Source organism: Marmota monax, unplaced genomic scaffold, assembly GCF_021218885.2.
Source record: "Marmota monax isolate L192 unplaced genomic scaffold, Marmota_monax_Labrador192_F-V1.1 WCK01_AAM20220418_F8-fsc00034, whole genome shotgun sequence".
Lineage (NCBI taxonomy): Eukaryota > Metazoa > Chordata > Mammalia > Rodentia > Sciuridae > Marmota > Marmota monax.
The window spans coordinates 995,221-1,012,562 of record NW_026693934.1 but is presented as its reverse complement, the minus strand read 5'-3'; the positions used below and the strand labels follow the sequence as shown (position 1 = coordinate 1,012,562).

Below are 17,342 nucleotides of genomic sequence, written 5' to 3'. Positions count from 1 at the left end.
CCTGAGTTGCATTAAACTTCAATTCATAAGGCAACTAAATGCCTTTAAGCCTTCAGGCCTTCCCCCTGCCTGCAATTTGAGGATGCAAAAAGCTGATAAGGAAAAAACTACCCAATGATGCTCAATTTAGACTCTCTTATGTGCTAACATGCATTTATGTGTCCCAGTCATACTTTTCAACCAGTAGTGTCATCCTGTTAAGAATTCATCTGTATGTCATATTACATACAGGAAAATGACAACTAAGTGATGCCATCAAATAGAACAAAGTTTATATATTATTTTAATAATTATATTAACAATAATGATGATTATTTAATAATTTAATATTGATTTATTTAAGTTTTTCCACCCACTAACCCCAACATTTCTTTGCATAAAAAACATGCATTTCAAGAGACCAATTGTCACAGTTAGAAACACAGAGCATGGCAAGAAATATCTACCTTGAAGCCTAGAATTATATATCAGTGGTGGAATGTTTGACTACCGGGCATATAGCTATAGTTTTTATCCCTTGTATTTAAAAAGAAGACAAAAAGAATTTATCTACAATAACCAATTGTGACTATGAGCACATAATTGCTCATTCCTATAGTTATATTCTGTGAATCTTAATCTCAATTTATAATATTAAATATTTAGACCACGTCAGGATTACAGTTAGCAAATTCATAGGGATATTATTCTTAATGAGTGGGCATATCCTGCCCACACAGACCAGCACAAAATCTGGTGCTTTAAGTTAATTAGCTTAATTTTCAAGTATTCTGTCACTGATATCCAAATAGTCAAGTGTTCATTAAATATCTTTCTAACACAAACCAGAAATAATGTCTTCTGTAGATTTTAAAGAGCACTACATACATATTTTATTTTTTAAATAAAATCCCACTTAAAGAAAGCAATAAATTTTTTAAAGGTAGATTTTTACACAATGTTACTGGAATCAACTTTAATTCTTAAAGGCTTTCTAGATTAGCATGTTACTAGGGAATTCATTTTCCTGCGCTCATCTATCACTTTAAACTGCTAATTTAAATGTCCTGGTCAAAAAAGATCACCTCAGATAGTAGAGGGTCATGACTCAGAAAAACTAAATACTATTTCCAGTAATTTTTTTTCCTCAATTTTAGAAATTCTCAATAATTAAAGGTTTCTCTGATTTAGATCAAAATCATATTCAACTAAACTTCATTTAAAAAAAAAAAACTATACATTACTCTATTTTTAAAATTATAAGCTGGTTTTAAAATCAATATTTCAAAATATACATCAGTTCCTTTCTAAAACTGATAGAATTATTAAGACAACTCTTTAATAGAGCTGAGTTTTGTTTGTTTGTGTATCTGTTCATTTGTTTTGTCAAGGAGGATTCATTGAATGTTATATAACAATTTAGTTTCAGAAGCTAGACAATGTAGAAAAAATGATCAATGAACAATGCTATTCTTGAATACACCTGTTTAGTGAATTACCTTAATAAAATAAAATGCTTCCATGTGTCAATTAATAGTGTTAATAATATTCATCTTGAAGTTGTATTCAGGATATTTTGATTGAACTTGGCATTGTTGGCAAAACTAGGTACTTGGACACAAAATTAAATTGGCTAACATAGAGTTCAAACAAAACCTTTCTAAGGTGCACTTTGTAAAGGAATTTCACAGTTATCTCCAACTAATTAGTTCCCCATATGTGACACAAACATGCACTCACCTATGCATCTGGCAATGCAATCTTTATAATTGAGCCCCTTATTTCATCCTTATCACAAAGAGCAGTGCTGAAATTAGACTCAGGCTTGGGGGATTGAAGGAGTGTTTGAGTAGAAGATATAAAGCAAGGCTCAGATAGAAAGTGTGATTTCAAGCATGAAGTAGGGGATGAATCAGCTGCAATAAAATGCTATAGTAAATTATATTTTAAAAAGTAAACTGATACAAGAATTTTCGAAAACAACTCATAAACTTTAAGCTCCAAATTTATTTGTATTGTTTTACCTAGTTATCTCATTCCTTAGAAATGATTCTTGAGAAAAATGTGTAAAAACCATAGTAGGTATGAGGGCAACTGTGTAAATTAAGATATTGTCTGTGGTTACGTTTATAGACAAAGATAGAAACAATCTAAACTTCAAATAATATGAAATAGATTATTTATTTTGGATACACCCACTCAACAGAATGTTTTGTGTTAATTTATTCACCCAGCAGCATTTATTGAGTGCTTTCTATATTCCAGGAAACACGATACATTGTGAAGATAGAGCGGTGAAATATTGTGCATCGTTCCTTCCTTGTTGAAATTGACTATATATTAGTCGTCGTAATTTTTTTACAGTCTTGAAGGCTATGCAACTACAGGGAATAATAATAATGAATTATTCAGTTATTTACTTTTTAAAATATATTTTCATAGATGTTGTAAATAAAATGTCCTTGGGTATCCTTTACTCTGTTGTTCACAATCCTAACGTTTAATATAACCATGGTAGAGTTACCAAAACTAGGAAACTGACATTAACATAACTCTATTTAATAAATTGAAGATTTTATTCAGACTTCAGTAGGTTTTATAAGCACTATGTTTGTGAGTATATTTCTATATATTTTTTTCAAATGTATAGATCCACATCTGCCACAACAAAGAGGACACTGTAATCTCTCACTCCAAACAAAACTCCCTTTGCAACACTCTTATAGGCATCCCTCCTCTTGTTCAGCACTTATATGTTCCCTACACTATGTTTTATGATTTATAAATTATTGTTCAAGTGGAATAATATAATATATAACCCTTTGAATTTTTTTTTTTAATTCAGTCCATTGCACTTGTGTATCAATCAGATTAGTATCACTATAACAAACACTTATAAAAGAAATGCTTATTTTGGTTCATGGTTTTAGAGATTTCAGTTTATGTTTGAGTAGATTCAATGCTTTCATATCTTGGTGAGAGTGCCAGATTGTAATGGCAATACTGCATGGTGGAGCAGCCATTCACATCACGGTTAAGAACTGAGAGAGAGAAGGAAGAAGGTGTTGGAGTCCAAACACCACTTTCAATGACATTCTCTCAAAGACCTAACTTCCCATCATTAGGCACCGACTCTTGTTTTATACCATCTTCCATTAATGCCAAGCTAGGGACCCAGCTTTTGGGGTACATTGAACACCCTAACTATAGCATTCTCCCCCAGACCCAAAGGTTTCATATCCATACCATAATGTAAAATGTGTTTAATTCATCTCCAAGAGTCTCAAAGGTTTTAACAATTCTACCATTCCTCAAAAGTCCAACATATACTCGAAAACAAGAAAAAACTCTGATGTAAGCCCCTGTAAAAATCAAAACACAAGTTACATGTTTCCAATATATAATGGCAGAACAGGCACAGGGTATATAATGCCGTTCCCAAAAAGAGACAACAGAAAAATAGCAAGGAGAGATTGGATCAAACCCAGGAAAGCAAACATTAAATTCTACATCTCAATGTCAGGCCTCTGAGGTACATTGTGGTCAGATGTAGGCACCCAAGAGCTTGTGCAATCCCACCCCTAGGATCTAGACTGGCTTGCATGATGCCTACAACTTTGCAGGATATATACTCCATATCCCTGGCATCTCAAGTTTCTTGGGGTCTCAAGTGCAGCCTTGACTTTACTCTCACAGCTTCACACATTACTCCCTCAGAGGCTGCTTGTAGAGATTTCAACCATGGCACACACTGAACTGACCTCCCAAGCTTCTCTTTGAAATCCTGGTAGAAGCCTCCATGATCACTTAACTCTTGAATTTCTGCCTGTCTACAAAAGCAGCATCATGTGAATGATGTCAGGGGCTACCACAATATAAGCTGTGTGTGTGCCCACTAGAGCACTGGCCTCTGAGTGTCTTGCCAGTTTAGGTTGTCCTAGATGAGCTGGGTATCCTGAGACTTTCTTCACAAATGGAAGGGCTTGAAAGGTATTGTACTTTTTCTAGCCCGATGGCTGTGACCTTCTCAATTTCTAACATTCTCTCCAGGCATCTATCATATTATCCCTGTGGCAAGCATTAGCTTCTTTTATATTTATTTAAATTAGCCCATTAAAATTATACATAATGGTGAAATTCATTATACTATATTTGTACATGGATATAACATAAACCTATTAATCATATTACCCAGTGTATTCACTTTTGCTCTCCTTTTCCCTCTGTTATCTGTTTAATCTACTCTATTGATCACCTATTATTATTTTTATGATTAATATTTTAATTGGTACATTATAACTATATATAAAAATAAAATTTATTGTTATATAATCATACAAGGACTTAGAATAATTGGGTAGATTTTGTTCCCCAGTGCTTCCCCATACTCCTCTCCCCCTCGATTCCCTTTCTCTATTTTATTGGTCTCCATTCTATTTTTGTGAAATATCTTCCCTTAAATTTCTTTATATCTCTTCTCCCCCCTCACTGTCTTTACTTTCTGCATATGAAACAAAATATTTGACCCTTGATTTTCTGAACACAGCTTGCTTCACTTAGCGTGATATATTTTTGTTCCATTCATTTACTAGCAAATGACAAAATTTCATTCTTTATGGCAGAGTAAACTCCATTTTGCATACATGCCACATTTTCTTTATTAATTCACCTTTTGACTAGCACCTAGGCTGGTTCCATAACTTGGCTATTGTGAATTGTGCTTCTATGGATGTTGGTATGCATATATCATTATGGTATGCTGATTTTAGCTCTTTAGGACAAATACCAAGTAGTAGCTGGGACCTATGATGGTTCCCAGTCTTTTGATGGTTCTCCATACTGCTTTCAAAAGTGGTTGAACTAATTTGCAGTCCCATTCCCAACAACAATGTATATGTGTACTTATTGTCCTTGCCAGAAATTTTTATACGTATTCTTGATGATTGCCATTCTAACTGCAGTGAGAGGAAATCTCAATATAGTTGTGATTTACATTTTCCTGATTGCTAAAAATGTTCAACATTTGTTCATATATTTGTCTGCCATTTGTATTTCTCCTTTAAGAAATTTGTGTTTTAGGTCCTTTGCCATTTGTTTTTATATTGTTTGGGTTGTTTGCTTTTTTCTTCTCCTTCTTCTACCCCCCACCCCCACTTCTCCTTCTCCTTCTTTTTAATAGCAAGTGTTGGAATTCTTTATAAATTTTGAATATTATTTCCTTGACGGGAGAGTAGCTGGCAAAGATTCTGTGCCTCTCTCTTCATGCACTTGCTTCCTTTGTTATGCAGAAACTTAATTTTATACCATTCATTTATTGATTCTTGTTTTATTACATGAGCTTTTTGTGTCTTGCTAAGAAAGATATTGCCAATGTCAATATGTTAGAGTGCTGACCCTGTGTTTTCTTCTAGCAGTTGCAATATTTTTGGTATAATTTCTAGTTCACATATTCATGCACAGAAGAACATTTAACAATTGACTTTTGATATAACTAGAATGATACATATTATGAGAATATATTATGAAATTATTGGATACAAGTGTTCCCATATAGCTCAGCTCTTAGCAAAGTGACTATATATAGTATGTTATTAATAAATATTTATTAGTTGAATCAACTTCCTAGAGAGAAACATGAGAAAACAATATAGATCATCTTGGAAGTAATATAAAGGACTGTGTTTTTGTAATTTGCTTTTGTAGAGCTCTATTAAAGAAATGGACTGTGAACATGGTAATTAAGCTTCCACTACCTCTTATTAGCTTGGATACCTTTGACATTCTGTTATAATTTTCTCCAAAATCTAGTTTATGTAATCTCATTTAACAATAAAAATATCTTCATGAAGAAGTGTTATTCTCCCAAAGTTTTAAATAAAAACACTAATCATATGAATTTGTTAAAAAGAGCCTAATTCCGTGATAAGAATATGAAGGAAAAACATTAATGGAATGCCAAATAATTATGTTAAAATATCTAATTATTCTAGTAAGACAAATATACATATTGAAAGATAAAATTAGTTTTCAAATAAAAATTATTATCAAAGATTTTTAAGTTGGTAAATTTACTTATAATTTACCGATTATAAAATCAAAAGTTGTCATGAAATTATACTGGGCAAGTGACTATAAATAACTTCACCAATGTGGCAATATAACTATTTCAAGTATTTTCCTCAAGAAATATTTATATATGTATACTTGTAGATATTTGTGCACACACACATGCTGATTTACAAAGGTATTATTTTAATAGCAAAAAATGACTTTCTCAATTTGAATTTCTGAACTATTTTAATATGTCAAGAATGAAAATGGAAATATAGAGAGAATTTTATGTAGATAGTAAACTGATGGCTATAAGAGTATTAATGATCCTTATATTTTTTTTAATATTCCTCATTCTTTACAATAAAGTATAATAACTAAATTTGCAATGATTATATATTTTTAAATCAGGATATAATTTCAAATATATTTTTACATCATTAATTTACTTCACAAAAAAAATCGCTTCTCACCTAGATCTCACTCAACTTTCACAATAACCATTAAAGAATGTCTTTATTGCTCACATTTTGCAGAGAAAATACTAAGAACTAAATTGTCTATTGACCTGTCAATACCTTACAGATAGTGAATGCCACATTTACTTCTTGCCACCAAGTGGTCTTCTCAGAGTGCAGTATACTCTTTACTATATCTGGTTCACAGCATATGAAATGTAACACTTCAAGGGCAATAAATATATTTCACCATATTGATGCACTTTAAAACTTAGACTTGCATAAGTGGTAGTTTTAAGTATATAGGCTTAAACTGATTATAGCAATTTTTTAAATTATTCACTACTTTACAAATAAAAATGGTAACAAATATATTTTGTAACAACAGAAAAATTTTCAAATACCCAAACATTGAACGGAACCCCACCGTCGATATTTCCAATAGTCAGTTGCTATTAGAGACATTGAATTTCCCTGTAATGCAAGCATAGCCCAGGGGTACTATATTTAAAACTACATTGGCATTTCTATTAAAATTCCAGCTTTTCAAGGGTTTATGCCAAAGCTATAAAATTTTTATTTGATAGAAAGGCAGAACTGAAGGTCTCCGTGGAGATTGTTTTCTTCCCTTTTCATATAAAATAAGCCTGCCTGTTTGTTTTCTTCATGGAATCCAAACACTTTATCAGAACATGAAACTTGGATAACTATTGGGCTGTTCAGGTATGCCAGCACTCTCCAGATCCAAGAAAACTGTCAGCTGGTCATACAGTGTGAAGCCTTGTCTATTCCAAACTCTATTCTTATAAATATAAAAAAGCTTTTGTTAATAGTCATAGACTTCAAAGCCAGAATATTTCAAGTCACTGTATCAGCAGTCTATATTGGAGACAGGAATGAAATATTAGCAGTTCCGTGGTATTGAGAAAACAAAATGATCTACATTTTTGGAAGTATTGTTTAGTTCTCAGATGCATAAGAATTTAAAAACTATAATTCATTCTGTATCAATACCTTTATTAAGACTAGAATTTTTTTAGTTAGAGTTGTGCTGTTACAAGGTGTTTTAGCCTGTTTTTTTTTTTTCACTTCTGCGACCAAAAGAGCTGACAGCAACAATTTTCTAGGAAGAAAAGTTTATTTGAGGGCTCACAGTTTTAGATGCCTGAGTACATAGACACCGACTCCATTTCTCAGGGCTCAAGGTGAAACTGAACATCAGGGTGGAATAGTGTGGCAGAGAGAAGCAGCTCAAAATATCACACCAGGAAGGAGAGAGAGAGAGAGAGAGAGACTAAGCTCAGCACACCAAATATGTACCCCAAAGGCACTCCCCCCAGTGACCTACCTCCTCCAGACACACCCTACCTGCTTACAGTTACCACTCAGTTAATCCCTACCAGGGAATTAATTCACCAGTTGGGTTCAGGTTCTCATAACCAAATCATTCCACCTTCAATCGTGCTTGCATTTTCTAACACAAGAGCTTGTGGGGTGGGGACCATGTCACATCAAAAACATAACACCAGGGCTGTGAAAGTAGCTCAGTGGTAGAGTGTTTGCTTATCATCCATGAGACTCTTGGTTCAATTCCCAACCTGGTAAAAAACCAAACCGAATTAAAAAAAAAAAAAAAAAAAAAAAACTTAGAATCTGCTATTACTGTAAGTAAAAAGAATATTGGACATTGGTCTGTCTTTAAAGGTCTAACAATTACCTTGGGGATTAAGTTAAACCCATTATAGAATGTGATTCAAATACATACTCATTGTGAGGAATTCCCTAAGAGATTACATGAGGAACCTGGTGCTGTTGAATAAAATGCAGCTGCTCCTGCCTCACTTTTAAAGGATGTTGTGTCTGAAAACAACAGATGCAACTGTTCACAAAAATGTTAGGAAGTTTGTAGAGATTTACTGATCAAACTCAGTCTCAGTTTTCTTACCCCTAAGGTGAGAGTTAAGATCAGTATCTTTTCGATAAGATATCATTTTTGTGCCTCATTTAATGGTCACAAAATCAATTAAATGGGCCACAAGTGGCATACTTTTAAGAAGTGAAACAGTGTAGAGTAGATAAAATAAAAAATACCACAGTACATTACACGATGAGGATTATGTGTTGTTTTATGAAAGATTTTGTTGAAGTTATTTGCAAGATGTGTATGTGTATGCATATGTAATCCAGCAGAAATGTGTTTCTTTTTGTGTGTCCTAAGAAATAAAGCTTAGTTCAGGTTTACTAGTTCCAAACCATTTATTAGATTGCAGTTTTATAAAGTGTCTCAGATTTCATCAGGCTGTAACAACACAATATGACATTAAACATTAATCCCTGTAGAATTTAAAACTTCATTAGTTTAAACAAGAAATTAATCCCTTCTAAAATCTCTGTTTTCCCAACCTGTTATTGTGAAGAACATGAAGGTCAGTGGTATCTAGCATCTATCATGACTATTCGAGTACAATTTTGTCAACTCTGGCATTGTTTCCCAGGCAATAAGCCAAGTCTGTCCTGAGACTCATTTCCAGTCCTTGAAGTCTGCAAGTGCTATATTTCATGCACAGTATTGCATTGATCCTGAAGCACCATGGCTCCTTCCTGGGGTCTTAGAGTTCAGTTCATGAACAAAATTATTTCAGCCTTCAGCTTGAGCCCATTTATTTTTTACCAGAGATCAAACCTTGTCCCACTAGCTGGTGGGGCAACAGAAGCTGTCCCCTCATATCTATAATTGTGTCACTTTCCTCTCCATTCCTGAAGTCCTCTTGCAGAAATCTGTCTTTATCCCATCCTAAACCAACAATCCTTTGTGTGGATCTTTTGTCTATTTGCTGTTGACCCTTAAACTATATGATTTTTGACTCTGTAAGTGTTCTAGAGTCTTGGGGTCATCCCATTTTATTCCCTAAGCTTCCTACAACAGATGGTTTTTTGATGAGTTCTTATCATTAGGAGGAAATCAGAAAGTAGGAAGAAGGGAGAAACTTTCTTTTTCTGACTTCTTCAAGGTGGTGGCTGTTTCCAATTGTTAGGGATGCAGACAGTGTGTGCAATACTCTTCTTGAAACATCTGGCAAAGGTACCTACATTTTCAGTGTCAGTCCTATTTTGGTCAAATGCAAAACTGGTGGCTCAAACACCACCTATGTAAGAATTCCCTATAGGAGACTCCACCCAAAGGATTTTGCAACTTTCAATCATTGGTTATCATATCTTACTTCTATAGATGTTCCATCATTTTTTCTTCGGTAAGATATACCATCCTTTTACTCTTCTGTTCTTTACTTATTTAGCACATTATCCATATTTCCTCTAAGTTATTAGAGTCGATCTTTTCACTAACTGAACGCTAACCAATAGGGTCTTATGCATGTTAAATTCTTCAACATGATTGAGAATGGGAGTTATATCACCAAACAACACTATGCAAAAGAATCTGAGTTCCACTTCTGTTTAGTCTATGAAATAACAGATTTTTGTATTTGCCATAAGATTTTGAGTAGTTTCAGCAACTTGTTTGTTTCTCATTGGTGCTTGAAATGAAGTAGAATATAGTTGAACAAAAAAATGAATCCACCCCCCCCCCAATCTCCATAAAGGAATATATTTCTCTTCTCTGTAGAAATGGAGGATGGCCCTATAATAGGATGTGAGGCACGTAATAGCATTAAGCCGTAAGCCTAGACTGCAGGGGGCATCACCTATTTTTGTCAACCTCTTGTGGAGCTTCTGATCACTCACTCAATGAACTCATATTTCCCTTAGTCCTCAGAGCAAATATGCCTGGAGCACAACTGCCCCAGCATGCATGGGGACCTGCAGCATGAAGCTGAGTTGCAAACTCACAATCTGTGGGAATCACAATAAAAACTGTCATTTTTCATTCAGATTTTGCAATAGAATAATATACAGATAAAGCTGCTAATATCATAGTGTTCTACCATATCTTCAGTTTTCCTACTCTCTTGACTTCTCTCTGCATAGTTGTTGACATGGATAATCTCTAAGATCAATATCTGTATAACTCCCTGACATGACCAGTCCCCTCTGTTGTGACCTGATAAATAACATCTGGTGATTTCATTTACGACCTTGAAAAATAAAAATGTCACTAGTTTTTCAAGACCTGCATCCATAGAAAGCAATGACTATACATAGCCAACACTCATAAAAAATAATAACCCTCAAAACAAGTATTGCATTTTCCTAGAATAGTTTTTTTTTAAAATTAGTTATTTGTTCATTTGTTCATTCTTCATCATTATTTCAATTTGGGTGGAGGAATGCAAAAGTAAACAAATAAAGTTCCCTAAACTCATTCTAGAGGTGAACTAATACCCTAAAATACAAACAAATCAACAACACAATGTACTTTTCCATTAGAGACCCCATGATCAGTAAATATATTTGGTTTTCTGTCACAGTTATGGTAAATACTAGTAGAGACTAAGTCAGTGATATTAATATATATGTGTAACACAATTGTTTTTATAGAAGACTAGTCCATAGAAAAAGCTTTATTTCATTCAGCAGTAATTTTGTTAAATTAATTCTGTGCCTTATAGAATAGTTGAAGGCAAACAAATCAGCATTTATTAGAAAGTTACAAAAAGGTAACTTTCCAATACCAACAATAAGAATTGTATTCACATGTATGAAATGATTGAAACTGGAAAATTAGAAACTATCAAAACAACTACTTTCTTCATTTTTTTCTACAGGAGCTATATTCTTCATGAACCTTATCTTGCTTAGTGACTATATGATTTCTTTCTTTCTCTGCAAAATGACTTTTTTTCTTTACTTCCACATAACCCCATTATAGCCACTTCAGTCCCAGATTCACAGATATGATACCAAGATGACTGTGAATATTTCCCAATTCTAGATTTCTTGTAAGGGGAATCTTCTTGACCTTACTTAAGCTCAGAATTTCTCTAGGTCAGTGATTTCCTATCCCTATTACGTACCAAAGATGAAAATTCTCAGATTCAGAAACAAACCTAATGAATCAGAACTTCTGGAATGATGATAAGAACTCTGTGTCTTAACAAACCTTCCAGATGATTCTGACACACAGTAGACTTTGGGAGCAATTCCTCCCTCACATATTTCCAGTAGTAACGAAAATACATGTAGGTAGGAAACTTGGTTGATATAATAAAACTTGTTCATATTTGTGAACCATGTGGAAGAGCAGAGAATGAATGTTGGGGGATTTCTTTAATGGAAACAATGAAAATGAGCAATAGAAAAGAAACAATTAAGCTGAGCATGGTGGCACACACCTATAATGCCAGCTACTCTGGAGGCTGAGGCAGGATGATCAGAAATTTGAGACCAGCCTGGGAAACTTAGCAAGAACTTGCCTCAAAATAAAATTAAAAAAAAAAATAAGTCTGAGGATATAGCTCAGTAGTAGAGCACTTGCCTAGTACGTGTGAAAACCTGGGTTCAATCCCCAGTACTACTAAAAATAAAAACATATACTACTAAAAATAAAAAAGAAGTGATCAACCTCTTTAGTACATTTCCTAGGATCCTCACCTGTGGTTCCATTAAGGGTATTAATTATGCATAAGTCATTGCATCTAAGACTGGATATTTTTATTAATGGGAATTATTTGTTAAGAAATCATTTTTTCCTATTTGAGTAAGTCATAAGTTGGAACACATGAAATCCATGCTTTTAATTTATTTTTGTATGGATTAGCTCCAAAGACATAGAAAAACATTTTTTATAAGGTTCCCCATAACCAGTAGAGTGTTTGAATTTTTCTTATATTGAGTTTAGTACTTTAAAATAGAATAAATATCGTTTTTATGGCAGTTTGATAGCTAAATAACTCCATGGAAATCCCAACACAATATGTTTAATAAATATTGGATAAAGCTATTTGATGTTCATAAAGTCTTGTCTCTGTCTATGTTCATATTAAATTCATGAAGGCAGCAATCAGATTTAAAAACATGACTTGTTCCGAATACCTTCCAGGAAAATAGAGATCTTGGTATTTGGGTACATTACCACAGAAAGAGAAAAGAAATTTATGCTGATTTAATAACCACTATTTACTCTGATGTAGTGGGAATCAAAGAAAATCCTCACCACCATAATGCTGTCCCAGACGTTCATCAAAGAAAACTACAAGATGTGTCCTTTGTCCTTAAAAAGACTACAACTAGAGAACATTTATCTTGCCTAAGGGGGGAAAAATTCTTTAAGTGACCTAGGGCAGAGCAGACACACATAGAGTTCCCAGGCAGAAAATAGGCTGCTGAAACAGAAATAGGGAAAAAGGACTCATTGTGCAGAGAGGAAAATGCAAACCTTCTAAATGTAGGAAGAACTGATTTTTTTTTTCTCCTGCGTTAAATACTCGTAAGTCACAAAATAACTTAGGGTTTTGTTCAGATCTTTTCAAAGCAATTTACTGTCTTTCTTTCTCCACATCCTCTCTCAATTACCAGTTCATAAAATAAATCTCAAAAGTGAGATAAATATATTTGTTCTGTGAATGATAGAGGCAAATAAAATGTTTTCTTGAGTGGATTCCTGCAGAGGACAACACAGAGAGAAGAATGTGTATCAGGCCAGAGCAGGAGAAAAATGAAAACAAAATCTGGACATTAGTTTAGTGATTCACTTGACAGAAAGCAGACCAGCCTTGAAAAACTGAAAGAAAAAAAAAATTCTAATTGAAAATGTGAAGACAGTGAGTTTTTAAAAATTTGAAATGTTTAATACATACAAAATATGCTTCAACTGACAAACTACACCTGAATAAACAGAACCACAAGAATACTGTGGTTATATAAAATCACACATGAATTGATCACTGTCCTGATTTTTGTATCATCATTTCTTTTCATTATAAAATGGTTTTATCACATATGCATGTGTCAAAGAAAGGACTGACAAATTTGACATTTAAATATTTAGATTAAAAGGACTGAAAATATTCTTAAAGATGTAATGGAGATGATGAAAAACTTTATATATTATTAATAAAATATGAACATAAAAATACCACAAGCAATAAAAACTAAGCAAAAATGAGTAAGTACTTTGTTGGAGATGAAATTCAAATGCCCCATATACATACATATAAATGTATTATTTATCACTGGCACTCATAGAAATTAAAATTTATAAAAATAATAATATATTGCTTGATTATCCATCAGGTTTGAAACTTTAAAAAAAATAAGATAAATATGTCAGTAATATATTTACTAATTGTGAGGAAACAGTGCTCTTGTTCATTGCTGACATGAGTAAGTAAAAAAATTGACAATACTGTATCCATTAACATTGAAAATATACTTTGAATAAATAATCCTAATGAAGTATCTAAGATAGAAAAAATAAATAAATGCACATATGTATATGGGCACAAGGCATTTTATGAAGCTGGCCTGATATTAAAAACTAAAATAACAAAAAATTCCAACAATAGAAATATTTTTAAATCTAGTTGGTTCATTTAGGAACAGTTATAAGGAATAAACTAGACCTGTACGAGTTAGCATAGACAGTTGAAAACATGCAGAAGTAAAAAAGCAAATTCCAAAATGACAGGCACATCATGGCCCTATTTATGAAAAATAAAAATCTGCATCTAATTTTTATATATTATCTGTTCAGGCATTTAAATATAAACAAATTTCAAATGTTTGCTAGAAGAATACACATCAAACTCAAGCAAGAATAGAAAGAGGGCAAGAGGGTGGTCAAAATGGTTTTAAGCTTCAAATCAATTGTTCTCAATATTTTGAAAGACCAATGTAGTAACATGTTACTTGTGTAGTTAAAATTTGAAAAATAAAAATATAAGTAAACAAAATCAAGGAAATGCTTTCAGGGAAGTAAAAGCATCAATCACACACTCAACCTCAACTCTAAATGAAGTACATATTGAATCTTTATGTAAATGGTTGTACTGTGTTATCATAAGATGGAACATAAAAATAATTCCTCTTCTGCTTAGCCTAGGTTCATGCAGCATCTTATACTTTAGATAGCTGCTGCCAAAAAAATTATGCTTAGCTTAACAGAATAAATTTCATTTGTTCACTGAGTATTTGATGTCTACTGTTGATCAGTCTTTGTTCTATATAAGAGAAATGTGACAATGAAAACAAAACAACAACAACAAAAAAAAAACAGACCACAGTTGTACCCTATGAACCTTTTATAGTAGTATAGTATGTAAAAATGTTAGATGGTAGTAAACACCATGGAAAAATAAACCAAAAGAAGGATATAAAATTTGAGGTAGTAATTGGGAATGAAAGCTGGACACAGAATCATGAGTGTAACAGGTTTTAAATCATTTTCTGAGTTGCATGGAAAGCTTTTCATGAGTGTTAAGCAAAGGATATTTTATTAAGATCTTTCTCAGTGTTGTGTCAATAATACAATAAAACAGAGCAAGTAGTATAGAAATGGTGCAAACTCTGAAGATGACTACAGCAATCCAGGTAAGAGAGGATTAGGACTAGTGTGGTAACAGGAATATAAGAAAAGTTCAAAATCTAGATGTGTTTCAAAGGCAGAGTCCACATGCTGTAGGACGGTTGTGCAGGTGCAGAGAAACAGAAATGTCAAAGATGAGTCTAAGAAGGTGGGTTTAAATGATGAAAATCAATAAAAACTGAGAAGGGTAAGGCTGCAGGAGGAGCAGGTTGGGGTAGATGGAAAGCAGCTATGTGGAACACATTAAGGCTGAGTTAGTTATTGCTTAACGCATGACTGTTCTATGTCTCATTGTAAATTAGAAATGCTGGTTAATCATTGTTTTTGAATGTAGTTAGTATTTCTTTCTTTACAAGATAGTGCCTTTATCAATGCAGAGGCGTAATCATGAATTTGATTGTAGTGAAGCAGAGGGTCGTTTTTCTTATTATCTTTGCAACTGTCAGCCGGCTTATCACACGATATTTTCTAGGGAGATCTATGTGTCAGCATTAACCTGCTTTCAAACTTCAAGAATATGGTGGAAGAAATATGTCACTAAGTTATAGTATAATTAATCTATTACTTAACTCAGAAAAGATAGGAAACAAGTATTATATTTTCTTTAAGCTCATATTTTTCTGAAGCCTCAACATCCTCATAAATGTATAGTCAGCACCCCTCTCAGATGCTCAGGTGCATTAGTGTGATAAGGCTGGTGGTGGCCACAAGTTCCCCTTCTTGTCTTCTCCAACTGTGACCTAGTAACATTCAAATGCACCAATGAAATTCCCTCACGCTTTTGCTGTGTCCTCCCCGCCACCCCCCCTTCAACTCCAATAAAAGAACTCAGTCCAAGGACTCAGATCATTCTTCTCTCCCCTCCACCAGCTTGGTTGAACTGGTTCCCAGATCACTTCTCCCATATGGCCACTTGCCTGACTTGCTGCTCCTCCTGTCTCTCTGACCTGTGAGTATAATAAATTCGTTCATTTCTTATTCCTCTCTGAGTAAAATTTTCAGAGCCATGTTAAAATGATCCTTAAAGATCCCCAAGTGGAATTTATTTCCTCGTTTGCAACACACATCAACCGTACCTTCCAAGGGTATTTATTTAGCAAGACTTATTAAGCAGGAAAGAGCAAGTAGCAAAAGAGGAACTTTGCGTCTGACCTTGGGTTGCAGCTGTGGTGATGGCTTTTCACATACATCTTCCCCAGTTGAAGCACAAAGAAGCATTCTTAGTAAATACAGTCACCTTCAGCTTACTTTCCACAAACCCTAGTCCACTTCATTATCCTTTATTGCTTCAAAAGTTCAAGGATTAAACAAGTTAAAACTTTCTTAGCCAGGGAAACTCATTTGAGATTTCACTGTGGTTGGCTAGACCAGCAATTGTGGAAGATTTTATTTCGTAAAGCATTTACAAACCTTGGGGAAAATAAAACAGAGTAGTGGATTTTGCAAGGAAATTATACTACAGAGAATATCATAAGAGGGTAAATATACAATTTGAAATTTTAAAGATAAACATCAATATCTGCAATAATTTATGGAATAAAAAGAAAAGCTAGGATATATGGGAATTTTATTTGGATCCTAAAATGAATATTTTTATAAACCTAACATATTATTGCATTTTGAAATTTAACACTTTTTAAACTTATACATTTTTATTTTATATAATAAACTTATAAATGATAAAATGTAATCCTGTTATGCTGGTAACACTTAAATATTCTGTTATGATTCTGTTATGTTCTCTCATCAATTATAAGATACCAGTCTGGTTATCACTTAAAATATTCAAATTTGATGTAATATTCAGCTATGTCTCACAGTGGCCATCAGCAAGGGAACAATTGTGACATAGTTGATATAACTTAAGCATGGGCAACCATCAAAATGCTAGCTCACAACCTTTCACAAGACAGCAAGAAGTTCAGAAAGAGTCCTGAGATAATACTGAAGCATCCTTTCAGACTCTTAGAAACCACCGGCAAGAAATTGAATCAGACATTGTTTAGCAAAATTCCTGATGTGATATTTAAAAGTCATCTAGATCTTGATTATTGCAAAGTTATCTTGAGATTCTTTTGTATAAAATTTTATGAAATGCTGGGTCACCCATATTTTTTATTTTAATATCATAACTAAATGTAAAAGTTATTCAGATATTTAGTATGTGTAAAATTTACATGAGCAAGTCATGTAAATAAAAATAATTTATTTTTATTATCCTTTATATAATATATGTACACACATATATAACATATATAAAATACATTATATATATATATATATATATATATATATATATATATATATATATATATATATAAAATATGATATATGTTGTGTGACAGCATCCAGAGAAAACATTCAATCTTAGT

General features: G+C 33.1%; 1 protein-coding gene across 1 annotated transcript in view; it reads left to right on the top strand.

The window, feature by feature from the left end:
• The first annotated feature begins 15,812 nt into the window (after positions 1 to 15,812).
• Kynu (kynureninase) overlaps positions 15,813 to 17,342 on the top strand; it is a 183,715-nt gene continuing 182,185 nt past the window's right edge. The window contains exon 1 of the mRNA XM_058585367.1: positions 15,813 to 15,919. The gene's annotated coding sequence lies outside the window, so the exon portion shown is untranslated. The remainder of the gene's footprint in view (positions 15,920 to 17,342) is intronic.